The following is an 18148-nucleotide window of genomic DNA, read 5'->3' as shown; positions in this document are numbered from 1 at the left end:
GTGGTTCTTTTCCAACTCAGTTGCCCCATCTCATAATCTGGTAGGAGATAGACTTGAGCCAAAGACCCAACAGAAAGCTTCAGTCTCCTGTAAGTGGAAGGTTTTTCCCTAGTAAGACAGCTTCCACATGGTCCTTCTGTGATGCTTTGTACCTTGGGGGAACATCCTACACCCCCATGTTAATCTTTATAAAATGATTGTGTGGTATCCAATGCAAAGTTTGTCATGTTGGGTGTCTTCGGAAGGCTCATGATGCTCTGAGCATGGTTGTTATAGTGATGTAGTAATTGTTACGTAATGTTATAGTGATGTTATAGGTTATAATTTTGTGTATATAGTTATAAGGCTGAAAATATATCCTCATGGCTTAAAGCAAGCCCAGACAAAGACTCTCCAGAAGCAGAGCGGGCAATTCACACCTCATCAGGGCGTGGATGGGACAAACCCAGCCCAGCCTCACAGGAACAAAGGACGCTGGCCTAGGCAGCAACAAAAAAATCTGTTAGACTCTCAAGGGAGTCACTCCCCCCTCCCCCCTTCTTTGGTCAGTTTGGAACTGCAAAGCCAAAAGGGAAGAAAGGACATGATAAAAGGGAGAGACATTTTCCATGCTTGCTCCCTCACTTCCACCTACATCTCCAGACACCACACCAAGCTACTGAAGCACTGATCAAAGGGGAGAGCCTGGCTGAATAGCAACCAGCCAGCCTGTGGTGAGAAGCATATAAGTTTGTAAGGACACTGAAAGTGTTAAGATCAGCTTAGAACGCATTTTGCTTTTATTTCATTTGACCAAATCTGACTTATGTTTTGACTTACAATCACTTAAAATCTATCTTTATAGTTAATACATTTATTTGTTTATTCTACTGAAGCAGTGTGTGGGTTTGAAGCTTATCAAATTCTCCTCTTGGGATAACAAGCCTGGTACATATCAATTTCTTTGTTAAATTGACAACTCATATAAGCTTGCAGCGTCCAGCAGGCATAAATGGACACTGCAAGATGGAGGTTCCTAGTGTTGTGTCTGGGACCAAAGATATTGGCTAGTGTCATTTGGTTCCAAGTAGCTGAGAGCAGCTTACATGCCAGAGGCTGTGCATGAACAACCCAGGAGAGGAGGTTCCCACAGCAGAGCAGGGTAAGGCTGGCTCCCAGGGGCAGCTCTAGCAATTTCACCGCCCCAAGCATGGCGGCACGCCGCGGGGGGCGCTCTGGTGGTCGCCGGTCCCGCGGCTCCGGTGGACCTCCTGCAGACATGCCTGCGGAGAGTCCGCTGGTCCCGCGACTCCAGTGGAGCATCCGCAGGCACGCCTGCGGGAGGTCCACCGGAGCCGCAGGACCAGCGGACCCTCCGCAGGCACGCCTGCGGGAGGTCCACCGGAGCCGCCTGCCGCCCTCCCGGCGACAGGCAGAGCGCTACCCACACCATGCCACCCCAAGCACACGCTTGGCGCGCTGGGGTCTGGAGCCGGCCCTGCTGGCTCCCAGAGTCAATTATTGGAGTGGCCTAGCAGATCACTGGTCTAGATAACACCAGAGGGGAACGTCACACCTTCCCCACCACACCTAGAACTCTTCCTGAGGTGTCCTTTAAAGGCCATAGAATGTCTTCATTCCCCAGAACACTAACATCAGTCCCACCAAGAGCTATAGGAGAGAATCAGACACTCCAGGTCCTCCTTCCGGTCTCTGACTGAACTAATAAAGGATTTCTTCAAGCCATGAAGGTTCTGTGGCCTCTCCATTACCAACATAGCCTTTCCCTTCTGGACCATCTTTCAGACCTAGCAGTCTGTGTTGGTATCTGGACTCTAATTACCAAACTTTCTATATTGGCTTCTCTCTGTTTATTGTTTCCAACTTAGGGCTATCTTTTAACCCATAGGCCTCCTCTGTACCAGACCACTTCCTGTCATGCATCTCACTATATCATTTCTTTCTTTCTTTCTTTCTCCATCCTCTTACCTTCCCTCCACATCTCATGGGGCCTCTGTATTCCTCATTAACATCTCTTCTTCCCCATTGCTTCTTTCCTCTGATGATCACAGCCTCTTCCAACCTTTTCCAACTCAGTTGCGTTATCTCATAATCTTTTCACCCAGGCTGTCCTTAACCACCTCCCCAGCCCTCCAAATATCTGGAGCATTTAGAAAGTATGCAAACCAAGACTATCAACGTGTTTGTAGTTTTTAAACACTTTGTTACCCTCTGCTACCCCATATTTTCTATTCATTTTCCTTGTATTAGGAATTATCCTTTTTATCACTGTCATCCCCTGCATCGATGATGCCTCAATAATAGGAAAATATAGACTGAAAACATTTTGGGGCAGAAGCCAAGTCTAACGTACCTAACACATGTTGGATATGGCATTAAAAATTTGGGAAATTCAGCAACATTGTCTCCTCCCAGATTTATCTGCCCTCAATGAGGCTTGGTAGTCATGGGTTCTTTAGGATGAAGAAGTCATGATAAAATTATGTAATTCTCCATGTTCCGTTACTATACTAGTGAGGGCTGTATAAGTACTTGAAGAGAGAGACTCATAGACTTTCAGGCCAGAAGGAACCATCATGATCATCTTGTCTGATTTCCTGTACATCACAGGCCATAGAACCTCACCCACCCACTCCTGTAATAGACCCATAGCCTCTGGCTGAGTTACTGAAGTCCTCAAACAATGCTTTAAAGACTTGTTAGTCTTTAAGGTGCCACAAGTACTCCTGTTTTTTTTTGTTTTTTTTTTTTTTAGAGAATCCACCATTTACTCTAGATACTTGAACACCACAACAGTGCAGATCATCCCAATGTTGCAGAAAGCCAGCATGTTCATGTAGTTAATTGATTTTCTATTTTTATAGGCCACACTATACTCTTGTGAACCCTCAGGGGAAGGTGAGGAAAGTCTAAGCGGAACAGAACTGATGGAAACTGCAATTGCACAGCAATCCTCTCTGGCTTACTGCTGTCTCTGCCTGTTCATATGTAAAGTGATGTGGCTGCAGGTCCTGCTGAACAGTGCCTGAAACTAGTCAAGGTGTTTGGATGCAGAGGATTGACTGATACTGCTGGCATCTTTAGTGGTCCATTAGAATGAGTTCATACGACTATCATAGACCCGGACATTTTGTGGCTTGGCTGGCTCATCCACTAGTCTTATTCAACTCATTGCATATTTGCTAAACCACTTCTTGGATCAGAATCTCTGAAGCACCACTAACTTTTTTCATGTCCAGGAAAGGTCTAGTTTTCAAAAGTGTCAAAGTGATTTAGGAGCCTACATCCCATTTCCAAAAAGTGACTTAGATGCCTAGAAACCTAAATTTATTTGAAAGTTAATGGAAATCAGGCCTGGTCTAAACTCAGAAATTAAGTTGGCATAACTACATTGCTCAGGGGTGTGAAAAATCCACACCCCTGGATGGCATAATTAGGCTGATCTAAATCACTGCATGGACAGTGCTAGTTGAACAAAAGAAATCTTCTGTTGACCTAGCTACCACCTCTCAGGGAGGTGGAGCGCCTATGCCAATAGGAGATCCCTCCCGTCGGCGTAGGTAGTATCTATACAGAAGAGCTGCAGTGGTGCAGCTGCAAGTGCAGACAAGCCCCTAGGTTCTTAAGGGCCAGATTTACAATGGTATTTAGGTGCCTAAAGATGCGGATAAGTATCTACTGGGATTTACAAAACTTCCTAAGCAGGTTAAATGCCTAACTTTCATTGAGGTAGGTACCTAATCTGCTTAGGCCCTTATTTAAATCCCATTAGTGAATAACAAATTATGTACTTTACTTGGTTCCTGCCCATGGCTTAAACCAAGGGCTGGCAAACTTTTTGGCCTGAGGGCCACATCGGGTTTCTGAAATTGTATGGAGGGCCAGTCAGGGGAGGCTGTGCCTCCCCAAACAGCCAGGTGTGGCCCGGCCCCTGCCCCCTATCCAACCCTCCCTGCTTCTCGTTCCCTGACACCCCACCCCCTCGGGACTCCTGCCCCATCCAACCTCCCCTGTTCCCTGTCCCCTGTCAGCCCCCCGGGACTCCAACCCTGCTACATCACCCTGCTCCATCCACCCACCCCCTGCTCTCTGTCTCCTGACTGCCCCGGACCTCCCACCCCTGACTGCCCGCCGCTGACCCATCCAACCCCTCCTCTCATTCCTGACTGCCCCTCCAGGACCCCTGCCCCCATTCAAGCCTCCTGTTCCCCACGGTCTGACTGCCCCGACCCCTATCCACACCCCCGACCCCTGACCACCACCCCGAACTCCGCTGCCCTCTATTCAACCTCCCTTCTCCCTGTCCCCTTACTGTGCTGCCTGGAGCACCGGTGGCTGGCAGTGCTACAGCTGTGCCGCCCAGAGCACCAGGACAGGCAACTGTGCCACCTGGCTGGAGCCAGCCATGCCACTGCGCAGCACAGAGCACCGGGTCAGGCCACGGTTCTACAGCTGCGCTGCCTGGCAAGAGCTCGCAGCCCCACCACCCAGAGCATTGTGCTGGTGGTGCAGTGAGCTGAGGCTGTGGGTGAGGGGGAACAGCAGGGAAGGGACCAGGGGCTTTCTCCCTAAGCTCCTAAATTCCAAAGTTACTTTTGAAAATGGGACTTAGGCACTTTTAAAAAAATGACCTGGAGTTCTTATGGTCTGAGCATCTTCTCTTCTGTCTTTCCTCTGTTTCTACTGAACGGTCAGCCTCAGCACTGCTTCTTTCTGAACCTCCTCCCTCTCCCATTCTATGTGTGATGTTTTGGTGACCACCCAGACCAGTAAGTGGTTCTGTCACCTGTTGCTCTGTAACCTTGCAGGCCTTAATTCTGTGCATGGTTCAGTAGCTTGGTTCTGTAGTGTATGGTTCAGGAGCCTGACTGCAAGAATAAGGTCTCAGCCTGGCTCTCATCAGCCTAATTACACCTTAAAAGGTGACACCAAGAGGCCTTTCAGTCCAGAGTCTCCCAAAATATGTCCTCTCTGAGTTCCTACTATGGGAAACTTATAGACTCATAGACTTTAAGGTCAGAAGGGACCATTATAATCATCTAGTCCGAACTCCTGCACAAAGCAGGCCACAGAATCTTACCCAACTTGGATCATTCCCCTCTGGTTTGTCACCCCACAAGTGTGAAACCAGCCCCCCCAGATACCAGCTTACTTTGGTGCACACACTCCATGCAGTTTGCACACCAGAGAACTACTTGGGAAGAAAATAAACAAAGTTTATTTAATAGAAAACAACCACAGATTCAAAGATGAGACAGTAAAGGAAGCAAACCTACTCAAGTTACACAGAAAATAAACAAAGACGCAACCTCAGTCTTTACACTTTCAAATTAGATAAAATCTCTTATCTTAAAACAGTTTCCCAGTGTACCACCTGGCTAAGGGGGGGATCTAGCTTTCACAGACAGCCTCCACCTGGACAGTCGCCCTCAAGTTCAGGATAGAAAAAACTCTGTTCCAAGCCTCTTTTTAAATGGTGGTTTTCGTTTCTTTTCTTCCCCTCCTCCTCCCCCGCTCCCCCCAACACACACACCATATTGACTAATGGTTATTCAGACTGGTGAAATTCCCTCTTGACTTGATGCTGGGGAGGGGAGGGGGAGGAGGAGGGGGATTTTTTTTGCAACTGTAGGTTATCTCAATGTCTTTCCATTAACTCTAATGGTCAACCATTGTCCTTTCCCTACAATGGATAATTACTTGAAGCCAAGGTTGTGTAAACAACTGGCTTGGAAAGTACCCCTCCCTGCTTGATTGCTTCACCACCCTGATGTGGGGTGTAGTTGACTTGGCCCCACAGATTGAGCACAGTTTTATATATATTCAAATTCATAACTATAGTCTGTGTATTTCATAATGAGCATCAAGTTCAGAACATTACAAGCTCTCATAAAAGATCTTACTCGATATATTTTATAATACAATAACACCGTACGCAATCAGTTGATTTTACCTGCATATTTTTTGGGTAAACCTTCTGTTTTCCCCTTGTGGTGCCTTGACCCAGCTTGTTACACAGCCCCTTGTGAGTTTGATGCTGGAGTTTTGGCCACGACATAAGGTTCACCTCTGCTCCCTTTTTTTGGATAGGGTGTTGGCTATTTTGTTCTGCAACCCCTCCGCACGTTTAATCTCCACATCCTACTCCTACAAAGCTATGTTGCAGCATAGCAAGGTGGAGTTGTTTCCTTTTATTCTATGGAGCCATACTAATAGTGAGTGGTCTGTTAACAACTGGAACCACCTATTGAACAGGTAGGGTCTGGGTTGCTTTACAGCCCACAGTATAGCATAACATTCCTTTCTTATTATGCAATACTTCTGCTTAGTGGGATAGTTTTTTGCTGAGAAATGCCATGGGGTGTTTCTTGTTATCTTATTCCATCCCCCTCAGATTTAATTACATCTCAAATGACCACCCTAAACCCATAGGTTAGGGAACCTCTTTCTCCCTCCTTGACAGCTATACTTCTCTCAGTGCTTGTTTCCCATTCTTTTCTGGGTAGCATGAATTTGCCTGTGCTTTTATCACCCAGAGTCTTCCTCATTCCAGAGCAGCTCTAGCACCGTCACATAACAGCCATGCCTAGTTTCCCTGTTCCCAGTGGCGTTCTGGCTCACAGCACCTTTTAGTTGTACCAGTGTCTTACCACACCTGGCAGTCTTCCCTGCTGCCAACAGAGTTCTGGCCCACAGCATTTCCTAGCTGTACCAGTGACTCCCTGCACCCAGAAGATTCTGGGTCACAGCACCTTCAGCTGTGCCACAAACATACTCTGCACTTGCCAAGGTAGAAAGTGAGTTCATTCCCTTGACAACTGAGTCTGGCCATGGCAGGCTTGTGTCTGAGTCCTCAGGGTTTAATCCTGTTATATAATAACTTCCCACATTACCACCAGCAGAATCTCAGAACAAGCTTAGAGTCCACGATGACTCAGGCTACAGACTGAATGAGGGGATCAACCGCATCCACATCTGTTTGTCTGCTAGGTCTTGATCAGGCATATCCTTATGTCCTTCCTTCCTGGGTCCCTGGGCCTGCCTTGACCCTCTTCTGTTCAAGCTGCCTGTGTTTGTCCTGCTCGGCAAGCTTTTTGTGGCACCAGCTCTGCCCCCTCTCTGTGACGTCAGGCCTCCAGCTCCATCCATCCATCTCTCCTCCTCGAGCAGTCTTTTCCTCTCCAGATCACCACCTACCTTGTGACATTGGGGAGCTTTGTGCTGTGCAGCTATGGTGCAGATCCCTGATGCTGTAGCTTGTCCCCAAGCATAAGGTCTCACCCTAGTTCTCATCAGCTTAGTTACTCCTAGTATAGTGACACCAACAGCCCTTCCAGTCCTGAGTATCCCCAAATACATCCTCTCTGAGTTCCTAACTTCCAGACACGTGGACCGTTCTGCTCTGCTCTGTTTCATTACCCCTAAAGGCATGGCACCAGTCCCTCAGATACCAGCTTACATTGGCATATACACTCCATACAGTTTGCAGCGAACTGCTTGGGATGAAAATAAACAAAAAGTTAATTTAACAGAAAAAGCACAGAGTCAAAGATGAAATAGTAAAGGAAGCAAAGATACCCAAATTACACAGAAAACAAACATAGATGCAACTTCACACTTTATACTTTCAAATTAGACAATGGATAATTATTTGAAGCACGTTTCTTCTGAACAACTGGCTTGGGAAGTGCGCCTGCCTGCTTGACCACTCTATTGTGAGGTGTAGTTGAAGTTGACCCACAGATTAAGAGCCCCATTTTCTATATATATAAATTCAGAATCATAGTCTGTATGGATATTTCATAGTGAGCATCAAAGTCAGAATATTAAAGCTTTCATAAAAGACATTGATATATTTATAGTACAATCAGTTGATTTAACTGCTTATTTGTTGGGTTTAAACCTTCTGTTCTCTCCTTGTGGTTGCTGGAGGCTGATTATTAAACCCTATCCATGATTACAACCTTTTCTCTGGTCTAACAATGCACCAAACCTCTCCTGCCCCCTCTTCCCACTCCTTGCAATTCTACCCTCACATCTTCTTGCTCTTGCAGGTCTCTGGGTACGTCTACACTACGGGATTATTCCGATTTTACATAAACCGGTTTAGTAAAACAGATTGTATAAAATCGAGTGCACGCGGCCACACTAAGCACATTAAATCGGTGGTGTGTGTCCACGGTCCGAGGCTAGCATCGATTTCTGGAGTGTTGCACTGTATTCCGTAGCTATCCCATAGTTCCCGCAGTCTCCCCCACCCCTTGGAATTCTGGGTTGAGATCCCAGTGCCTGATGGGGCAAAAATCATTGTTGCGGGTGGTTCTGGGTAAATGTCGTCAGTCATTTCTTCCTCCAGGGAAGCAACGGCAGACAATCATTTCGCGCCCTTTTCCCCTGGATTGCCCTGACAGACGCCATATCATGGCAACCATGGAGCCTGTTTTGCCTCTTGTCACTGTCACCGTATGTGTACTAGATGCCGCTGACAGAGGCAATTCAGCAGCGCTACACAGCAGCATTCATTTGCTTTTGCATGATAGCAGAGATGGTTATCAGCCGTTCTGTACCATCTACCATGCCATTGTAAATTGGCAATGAGATGACGGTTACCAGTCCTTTTGTGCTGCACCATCTGCTGCTGTCATAGGTGCCCCTGGCTGAGATCAGCTGGGGGCGCAAAAGACAAAAATGGGAATGACTCCCCAAGTCAATCCCTCCTTTATGGTATCTAAAAATAGAATCAGTCCTGCCTAGAATATGGGGCAAGTGTACTAGAGAACCAGTGTATCAGAGAACCAGAGAGCACAGCCGCTCCGTGTCAGATCCCGCAGAAATGATGAGCTGCATGCCATTCACAGGGGGTGCCCCTGCAACAACCCCACCTGTTGATTCCCTCCTCCCCCAGCCTTCCTGGGCTACCGTTGCAGTATCCCCCATTTGTGTGATGAAGTAATAAAGAATGCAGGAATAAGAAACAGTGACTTGTTAGTGAGATATGAGGGGAAAGCAGCCTCCAGCTGCTATGATAGTCCAGACAGGACATTAAGCAGTGTAGGGGAGAGGAGCCCAGCATCCCGCTGCTATGATAGTCCAGGCAGAACAGAATCTTTTCTTTACACATAAAAGGCGGGGGCTGATGGAGCTCAGCCCCCTGTTGCTATGATGAAGATGGTTACCAGCCGTACTGTACCATCTACTGGGAATGATCAGGAGTTTTTTACCCAGGCGCCCCCAGCCGACCTCACCAGAGGCCAGCCAGGAGCACTCACGGGCTGATGATGAGGACAGATACCAGTCCTTTTGTACTGCACCATCTGCTACAAGGCTGATGATGACGATGGATATCAGCCATATTGTACCATCAGCCATGAGAGGGGGCGAGGATGCTGCCGTTGACTGCTGCAGTATCGCGTCTATCAGCAGCATTCAGTAAACATAGGGTGACATTTAAAAGAGTCAAGAGAGGATTTTTTTCCCTTTTACTTCTGGGGCTCGGTGAGGGGGGTAAATTGACGAGCTATGTCCTGAACCACCGCGGACAATGTGTTTGACACTACAGGCATTGGGAGCTCAGCCAAGAATGCAAATGCTTTTCGGAGACTGCAGGAACTGTGGGATAGCTTGAGTCCTCAGTCCCCCCTCCCTCCCTCCATGAGCGTCCATTTGATTCTTTGGCTTTCCATTACGTTTGTCACGCAGCAGTGTGCTGAGTCCCTGCTGTGGCTTCTGTCTGGAGATTTTTTTAAAAATGCTTTGGAAGTTTGTCTTCTGTAATGGAGCTCTGATAGAACAGATTTGCCTGCCCATACAGCAATCACATCCGTACGATCCATGCTGGCGCTCTTTTTGGATTTTGATTTTGGACTGCATCGCCACCCGTGCTGATCGGAGCTCCACGCTACGCAAACAGAAAATGATATTCAAAAGTTCGCGGGGCTTTTCCTGTCTACCTGGCCACTGCATCCGAGTTCTGTTTGCTGTCCAGAGCGGTCAGTGGTGCACTGTGGGATACCGCCCGGAGGCCAATTCCGTCGATTTGTGGCCACACTAACCCTAATCCGATATGGTAATACCGATATTAGCGCTACTCCTCTCGTTGGGGAGGAGTACAGAAACCGGTTTAAAGAGCCCTTTATATCGATATAAAGGGTCTCTTAGTGTGGAGGGGTGGGGCGTTAAATCAGTTTAACGCTCCTAAAATCGGTTTAAACGCATAGTGTAGACCAGGCCTCTGTGTTCCCTGCTCTTTTCTAAGCTGTAGGGGATGACTTAGCACTCTATGGAAGTCTAAATGGGAACTATCTCCCCCTGGGCCTACTATCTTTTATACTGCACCTCCATGCCTGACCTACTTGCACCTGAAAAGACCTAGGTTCCCTTTGCCCAATTATTAATATATATATGTTGTCCTTCTTAGTGCTTATTCTTTCTGGCTAGGCTAACAACCCCTTTGGACACAGCTATCCACCCAGCAAGAACATGCTCAAAGAAAAGATCCACTTCTCTTTGTCCCAGAAAAAGTGTCCATCTCTTGTTTATTCTCCGTAAAGTGGTAGTCCTAGAGATTAAGGCTAGTAGGAACTGCCAGATCATCTAATCTGACCTCTGTATATCACAGGACACCAACACCACCTGCACACTAAGCCGCACAACCCCAATTAATTTTATTTAACATTTGCATATTCACTGAGCCAAGCAATAGCATTCTCAGTGTCCAAGTAGAACTGTCTGAGTCCGCCTCTGAATTTGGATGGTGGACACTCCTCGACAATGTGTATCATTGTTTGATCTGTGCTACAGCTTGGATTGTCTCAAAGACCCTAACAGTGCAGGGCTGGAATTGGTTAAGAAGGGCCCACTGATGATGTGGCAGGTTGAAGCTGGGCAGGTGAGCAGTAGGGTCTGTGACAAGGAACTGATTGGTGGTTGATGTTAAGCGCCAGTCTTCCTGCCACAAGGACTGTACTGTCATGTCCTGGTGGCAGCCTCAACCACAGTGGGTGTCATGATGAAAGACATGTAGCTGAACAAGGGCAAGCTTGGTTTGGCATGCAGCTTCTCATGGAGCTTGCCAGCTGCAGTTTCCCTACTGATGTAAGGGGTAGCAATGTGGCTCAGAACTGGAAATCATGGAAGATGAGTTGGTCAGAGAGTTCTTGTGATGACTTGCATTGTTGAGTTTCACGTCAACAAATCTGGTGTGTGCTGAGTGACTCCATGCTGGCATACGATACTCTGGGTGGCAATGGATCAACATTCTCATCACATCTCCTGTCAGTACCTAGCACAGTCTGGGAAAGCTAATGATCCTCCTAGCAAACTGAATTCTGGTAGCTCATGCTTGGAGAATCCCAGTAGCACTGCTTCTGGTAACCCTAATGTGCAATCCCACGGTTTTCATACCTGACAACGTTGAGGGTTTATTGATAGCTAACCCCAACTATAACACGATATTACAGCTTGACTATTATGTGCCACAGGAAGAGACTAGACTGAACCAGTGCACCAGTGCCTGAGAGACCCATAGTGGCAGGAAATTATTAAGTGAGATACACCCAGATAATCCTGGCAAGTGACCTGCATGCTGCAGAGGAAGTTGTAAAAAACCCTGTGGTCACTGCCAATCGGAGCTGGGAGAAAATTCCTTCTGACCCAACATCTGGCCAGCAGTTAGACCCTGAGCCTGTGAGGGTTGAACCAAACACCTGAAAGGTGGGGGTGGGGGTGGTGTACTCCATGCCACAGCAGGGCTCTGGCTGTCTGGGTCCAATGTCCCATCTCCAACCAGGGCCATCCCTGATGCTTCAGAGGAAGATGATTTCGGAGAGCTCTTGGGAGGCGACCGGGTCATGTCCAGCCATTTACAAGTCCCAGGGCTTCTATAAAAGGGGGTGGGGTGGGGGGGCTGTGCAAAGGAGAGGAACGGATGGGTGAGCTGGCTCCTGGGACCAGGGCGCAGCCAGAGGGCGCCGGAGTGGCTGCCTAGGGGCTTCGGACTCTGCGCTCGCCCCTCCGGGCGCCTCCGGCAGGGCCCCCCAGCCCGCGAGCGGCGACTCCCACCTGCCGCAGCCAGTGCGGCTCAGCCGGAGGGGCGGGCGCTGGGCTGGCCCAGCAGGGTGCAGCCCGGCCCAGCCGGTTACATGGGCGGGGCCGGGGGGAAGGTGACTCAGGGCTCCCCCTCCCCTCCCAGCGGGGAGCGTGTGTGTGGCCGGCGCCGCTGCCACTAGCGCTTGCTGGCTGCCGGGCAGGTGCGGTCCGCGCTCGGGTCTCGCCGCTGGTGAGTGGCCGCGGGGGCTCCGGGCAACTTCCCGGAAACTTTCGGGCCGGGGCGTGAGGCTGGGTCTCCAAGGGCGGGAGAAGGTGGCTGGGCTGGGGGGCAGGCAGGGTGCGGAGGAGGGAGGCTGGGGAAGGGGGGGATCTTAGGGGCTGCGGTGGGGAAGGGAGTTAGGGGCTGCGGTGGGTGGCAGGTCTAACAGGAGGGGGGTTTGGGGAAAAACGCTGCTCGTTTCCCATCCCCCTTCAGGCTTTGGGCGAGGTGAGACCCACGTCCGGCTCCGGGAAGAGGGGCGGGGGCGCTGCAGCCACTCAGCTGGCCCCGCTCGTTGCCCGGGCCCTGCTCTAACAAATGGTTGCTGACTGATGGGATTAAAGCCTCAGCGGCTGCAGGCTGAACGTAAGGGACAAAAAGGTGTTTCTAGGCTGACCTACAAAGGCGCGGCAGCATGGCTGCCTGCAGCTAAAATCGCCTCCTCGGGGAATGCGCGCTGGTTTCCCTGTCCGGGAGGGCAGGAGAGGAGAGACAGGTGCAGGGGGTGTGTTTGTTCACGGTTCAGTTTCAGGTCGCAAGCCCTCCTCCCCGCTGAGTAATGTGTGACTTTCACTGGAACTGAGCAGAGCTCTTTCCTGAGTGAATCCGTCCCACTCCTACCCGGTACTGGTCTGAATTCTTCATATCTCTTTCCATTCCCCCACGCTCCTACGACACTTGTGCTTATGAAGTTGGTATAAACTGTGGGTTGGGCTTGCTTGACAAGATCCCTAACTCATTCTCTTTCCTCCAAACTGCTGCGTGCATTGAGATAATAAGCCCAACTTGCAGAACAAGTCATGCCGAGGATGGGAGAGGGGAACAGAACACATTTGTATTGTGCAAGAGACTGCATCAGTGTCTTTATCTGCTGGGAAATGTGTGGTTGGCTTTTAAAAACTCCACACCCCGCCCAAAGAGAGAGAGAGACTCAAGGGAGGGACTGTAGATTCAAGACTCCTCAATAGGCTAAAATGGGGAGGGAAGAAGAGGATGTCTGGATGGTTAAGGTACTGAGAGTCTGTACACTTGGATTTGCTGTAGACTTTGTCTGATGCTGTTGGACAAATCACTTAGCTTCTCTGCCTCCTTTCGCCTGCACTAACATAGGACTAACTAGATCAGGGCTTGAAAAATATACTTGACACTTAATAGACTGAGGACTCTACCTATTAGCTAGACCAGACTTCTCTATATGGGGGAATTAAAATGAATTAACTAAAGGTATAAAGTTAATTGGCATACATTAAAGAAGTGAAATGGCCTTAATCCAAGGAATATTAAGGCTATGTCTACACTTAAAATGTTATAATGGTATATTTGCACCGCTTCAGCATAGACACTACCTACACCAACAGGAGGGGAGTACTTGAGAGGCGGTATCTAGGTTGATGAGAAGAATTATTCTGTTGACATAGCAGTGTCAGCACTAGGTGTTAGGTTGGCTTAACTAGGCTGCTCGGAGCTATGGATTTTTCATATCCCTGAGTTACACAGTTAAACTGACTTATTTTTCTAGTGTATGCCAGACCTAAGCTACAGCAAACTAATGCCATTTCACTTCTGAATTAGTGCGCACATGGGAGTTTAATGCACTTTAACTTTTGACAGCTAGCTTTGCACCTTTAGTTTATTTGTATTAACTTTCCTGAGTGTCCCTGTATAGACAAATCCAGGGTCTAAAACTGAAACCTGTGCCTGCTATGCTCCTCAAAGGCTGCATCCATTGCAACAGAAAGGAACAAAACAATTGTATGTTATTTCATTGTACCATTGTCAATCAAGCTTATATTGAATGCTTACGTTTTATTAGTACAGTAGGGCAGGTTGAATAGCAGGAAATGCATGGAATGTATTTAAAAAATTCCTTTGGTATTAATATACTAATTATAGCTGGTTAAATGCTAGTCAGCAAGTAAGGTAGCTGCATACCACAAAGTATTAATCAAGGTAGTCAACAAGTATCAGTAAAAGTAACTAAATAGATTTTTTTTCTAAGCACTATGTGACCAGCTCTACTTAGTACATTTCCCTGATTTTTATTTTTTTTCTTATCACCTTTTCCTTCTTGGCTTCACTCTACTCTTTTTGCTACAGTAATCTATTGTATTTGCTTTTGTGAGTTGTCTTCAGTGTCTTTCCTTCTTTTTTCCCCTTGCTCCATTACTATATTTTTTTCAAGAAGCAGCAAAGAGTCCTGTGGCACCTTATAGACTAACAGACGTTAGACTAATAGACTAAAACGTCTGTTAGTCTATAAGATGCCACAGGACTCTTTGCTGCTTCTACAGAACCAGACTAACACGGCTACCGCTCTGATATATTTTTTTCATCTCTTATCTTTCTTTTCTTCTTTCAAACCCTCTTTCTGTGCACCGCTTCCTTTCTCTAACTTACCTAATCACTCCTGCTCATCTCCATTTGTGCACTCACACATAGGATTTTGAAATTTGCCTAAAAGCCAGAGAACGAACTATATGAGCCTAGGGTGACCAGACGTCCCAATAAAATTGGGACCGTCCTGATATTTAGGCGTTTGTCCCGTGTCCTGACCGATCTTTGGTTGGGACGCAATTCATCCCGATATTTCACTCTGCCGGCAGCACTGGTTTTTTTTGTTTGTTTGTTTGTTTTTGCTCTGCCAGCGGACCCCCTCCCCGCCCCCCCCCCCGTGTCCCGATATTTTTTTCCTCTCATCTGGTCACCGTAAACAGCCATAGATTGATACAGAGTGTGGGGGTGGGGAGGGGAAACAGCAGAGATGAAATCCGTGCGATTAGGGTGACCAGACAGCAAATGTGAAAAATCGGGAAGGGGTGGGGGGTAATAGGAGCCTATATAAGAAAAAGACCCCAAAATCAGGACTGTCCCTGTAAAATCAGGACATCTGGTCACCCTAGAGCCGATGCCCTTTCTATGTGTAGGAAGCAGCAGAGTGCTGGGATCCTTACCCTGAACTTTGCTTAGGTACTCTCGGGGTGGCTCCAGGCCCCAGCATGCCAAGCGCGTGCTTGGGGCGGCATGCCACGGGGGGCGCTCTGCCGGTCGCTGGGAGGGCGGCAGGCAGGCAGCCTTCGGCGGCATACCTGCGGAGGGTCCGCTGGTCCCGCGACTTCGGTGGAGCCGTGGGACCAGTGGACCCTCCGCAGGTACGCCTGCAGGAGGTCCACCGGAGCCGCGGGACTGGCGACGGGCAGAGCTCCCCCCGTGGCATGCTGCTGTGCTTGGGGCGGCAAAATGTCTAGAGCCACCCCTGGGTACTCTAACTTTCATATCAGCCTCCAGAGCTAGTAGGTGCCTGATAAATTTACAGCCTCTCTATTCAACTCTACAAAAAACGGGAGAAGGACCAAGGTGTCTCATAGGGTTTCCCCCACCTCAGAGCCCATTAAATGATTTGGAGGTGGGGTTTTTCACTGTCTTACACCTCCTCCTGGCTACTGCAATGAGAAGGGAGGTTCTGCTACTCTACCTTTCCCACTCAGCTTTAACAGCTGCTCTAGTCTGCTATTGCTGGAAGTCCTCTCTCTCTCTCTCTCTCTCTCTCTCTGTTTTAAAGCTGCAGCAGAGTAGAATTGATATTAAAATTTGTCAGTTTTACTATGGTGGGGATCTGAAAAACAGTGAAAACTGACAACACTGAAGTTTTCACCCACAAAAGCTTATGCTCCAATACGTCTGTTAGTCTATAAGGTGCCACAGGACTGTGTCACTTTTTACAGATCCAAACTAACATGGCTACCCCTCTGATACTGTTGTTATGAAACAGATCTAAAATATGTCCAAGTCTCATTATTATTTTACATTTAACGTTAATAGTTTCTGTCAAGTTTTTTAAATAAAATCATTTTGTGTCACTTAAAAACTAAGTTATTCTGCATTCCCTTACAGCCCTGGAAATCAGAACGTGACATCATTGTACTTGTGCATGAGGAGGGGAAAGTGAAACTGACCAGCCAACTTACTTTTATTGTCCAAACTTGAGTGTGATTTAAAAAAGGTAAATGCAACATTAATGGTGAAAATTAAACTTTCATTTTTTAGTATTATTGGATTATTGAAATAAATAAGAGAATTTATTTTGTAAAACTCATGTTTCTTTTGAACAAGAAAATAGAAGCCAAGAAAGGTAATACAAGACAACTTTATTTTGCATATTCTCTGTCATGCATGCTGTACTCAAAGTGCTTTACGGAACTGAATGATATAATAATTAAATAACAAAGGGGGAGAAAAATTGAGGTAAAATCCAAGAATAATAGAGATTATTTAAGATAATACAAAACCTGCAGTTTTTCATCCAGATCATGCCACTAGTCTGTCTGAATGCTGTCGTCTTGTTTGAGCATTCTTTGGTTTCAGAATATAACTTTACCTGCTGCAGAGGTAGTATTGTTTTACTAAAATCATGTTTAATATAGTAAAAGCTGTTCTGTGTGCACTGCTGGAGTATATCTGGAATGGGATTTTATTGGTTTCATATGCTGATGCAACTTTGTTAGCTACATCTTGGTTGCTTATGAAGATGAAGGTCAAACATGGGCTAAGATACATGCACATTTTAAGTGATATTAATGTTTTTTTAATGAAAAATGACCATTATGTTTTAAAGCCTGTAACTAGCAAAGCTTAGTTTTGTTCTGCTCTGAAAAGCAGCTCTGTAAAAATAGCATTGATTTTCAATTATCTTAATTTTCTTGTAATTGTGCTCAGAATACCAACGGGTTGAATTCAGTGGGATTTGGGTGCCTAACTTGCTTAGGCTCCTCTGAGGATCCCCAGCAAGATATTCATTTAAATGCCACTGAAGCAAACACAAGGTATGGTCTCTCTTCATGTACTATTACTCATAATAAAGGTTATCCAGGCCAATGAATCCCTTGGTTCCAACTTTGCAGCCCTATGGTTCTCATTACAATAACTGTTCAAACTCAGGTGTCAGTGAATGGAACTCGGTAAACTGTTCTGATGATTCACAAGAAGGAGTGGAATCAAGACTATGCAGAGCTAATGCAGTTAACAAAAGTACAAAGCAGTAAAAATGTACCTTTTTTTAATTAAAAAAAAACAAAAAAAAACCCCCAACCAACCAAAAAAACCCCTGTCTCCTCTGTGGAAACAATGCTACCATTACTGCACATTAGTTTAACTTTCCCTCAACTTGTCAGGAATGCTGGAAGCTCATGAGAAGTGTGTGTGTGTGGGGGCCCACCGGTGCCTAAACCGTGGCCCCCCACACCCTCGTTCTGCTTTCCCCCCCAGGGTGCTGCCCACTGCTTACTCCTCTCTGCCCCACCCTGTTGCTCACCCTTAAGGCAGGAAAAAATTAATGGGGACATGGCCCTCTAGTCCTCCCTCATCCCGCCCGCCTGGTCTGGCCCCTCTGCACTTGAGAGGAGCACTTTGTAGTGGCTCTATAGATTTTTACACTGATTTTACACTCAAGTTTGCTATGTCTGCAAATCACTTGACAGTGGTCATGCAGCTCATGTAATATAACTGCTACTTTGTCCTCCTCTTATCTCTTATGTTTTGTCCATTTGTTTTATAGGTGTGTGTTATTGGGGCATGCACTATCTTTCTTATGTGTGTACACTACCTAATAAAATGAGACCTTGATCCCTGATAGGGATCTCGAGGCACTACTAGAAAATAAATGATTCTGAAAAACCAGAGAATAGATGCGTTGAGTGAGGTTATAATCTTGCAAGGTTTATGTATATGCTTAACATCTGCATTGAAGTGAATAGGGCAACTCACAGTGCATACAATTAAATATATATGTGAGTCGTTTCAGGACTGGGCCTTAAGAAAATACTACTTTTACCATTACTGTTTACT

The 18148-nt window shown here is 47.0% G+C and overlaps 1 protein-coding gene across 6 annotated transcripts in view; it reads left to right on the top strand.

Annotated features, from left to right (window-relative positions):
• Positions 1–371: 371 nt before the first annotated feature.
• The window catches only part of ELOVL7 (ELOVL fatty acid elongase 7), a 61245-nt gene continuing 43468 nt past the window's right edge, over positions 372–18148 (top strand). For 2 of the 6 annotated variants that reach the window (XM_039544609.1, XM_039544610.1), the window contains exons 1-2: positions 11927–12277; positions 16199–16307. The gene's annotated coding sequence lies outside the window, so the exon portion shown is untranslated. Of the gene's footprint in view, positions 714–11926; positions 12278–12537; positions 12674–16198; positions 16308–17020; positions 17128–18148 lie in introns of those variants that run through there. The other 4 variants (XM_039544608.1, XM_039544606.1, XM_039544604.1 and 1 more) reach the window with 4 other exon arrangements.

The sequence above is a fragment of the Mauremys reevesii genome, linkage group 6 (genome assembly GCF_016161935.1).
Source record: "Mauremys reevesii isolate NIE-2019 linkage group 6, ASM1616193v1, whole genome shotgun sequence".
Taxonomy (NCBI): domain Eukaryota; kingdom Metazoa; phylum Chordata; order Testudines; family Geoemydidae; genus Mauremys; species Mauremys reevesii.
This window is presented reverse-complemented; position numbering and strand designations above follow the sequence as displayed.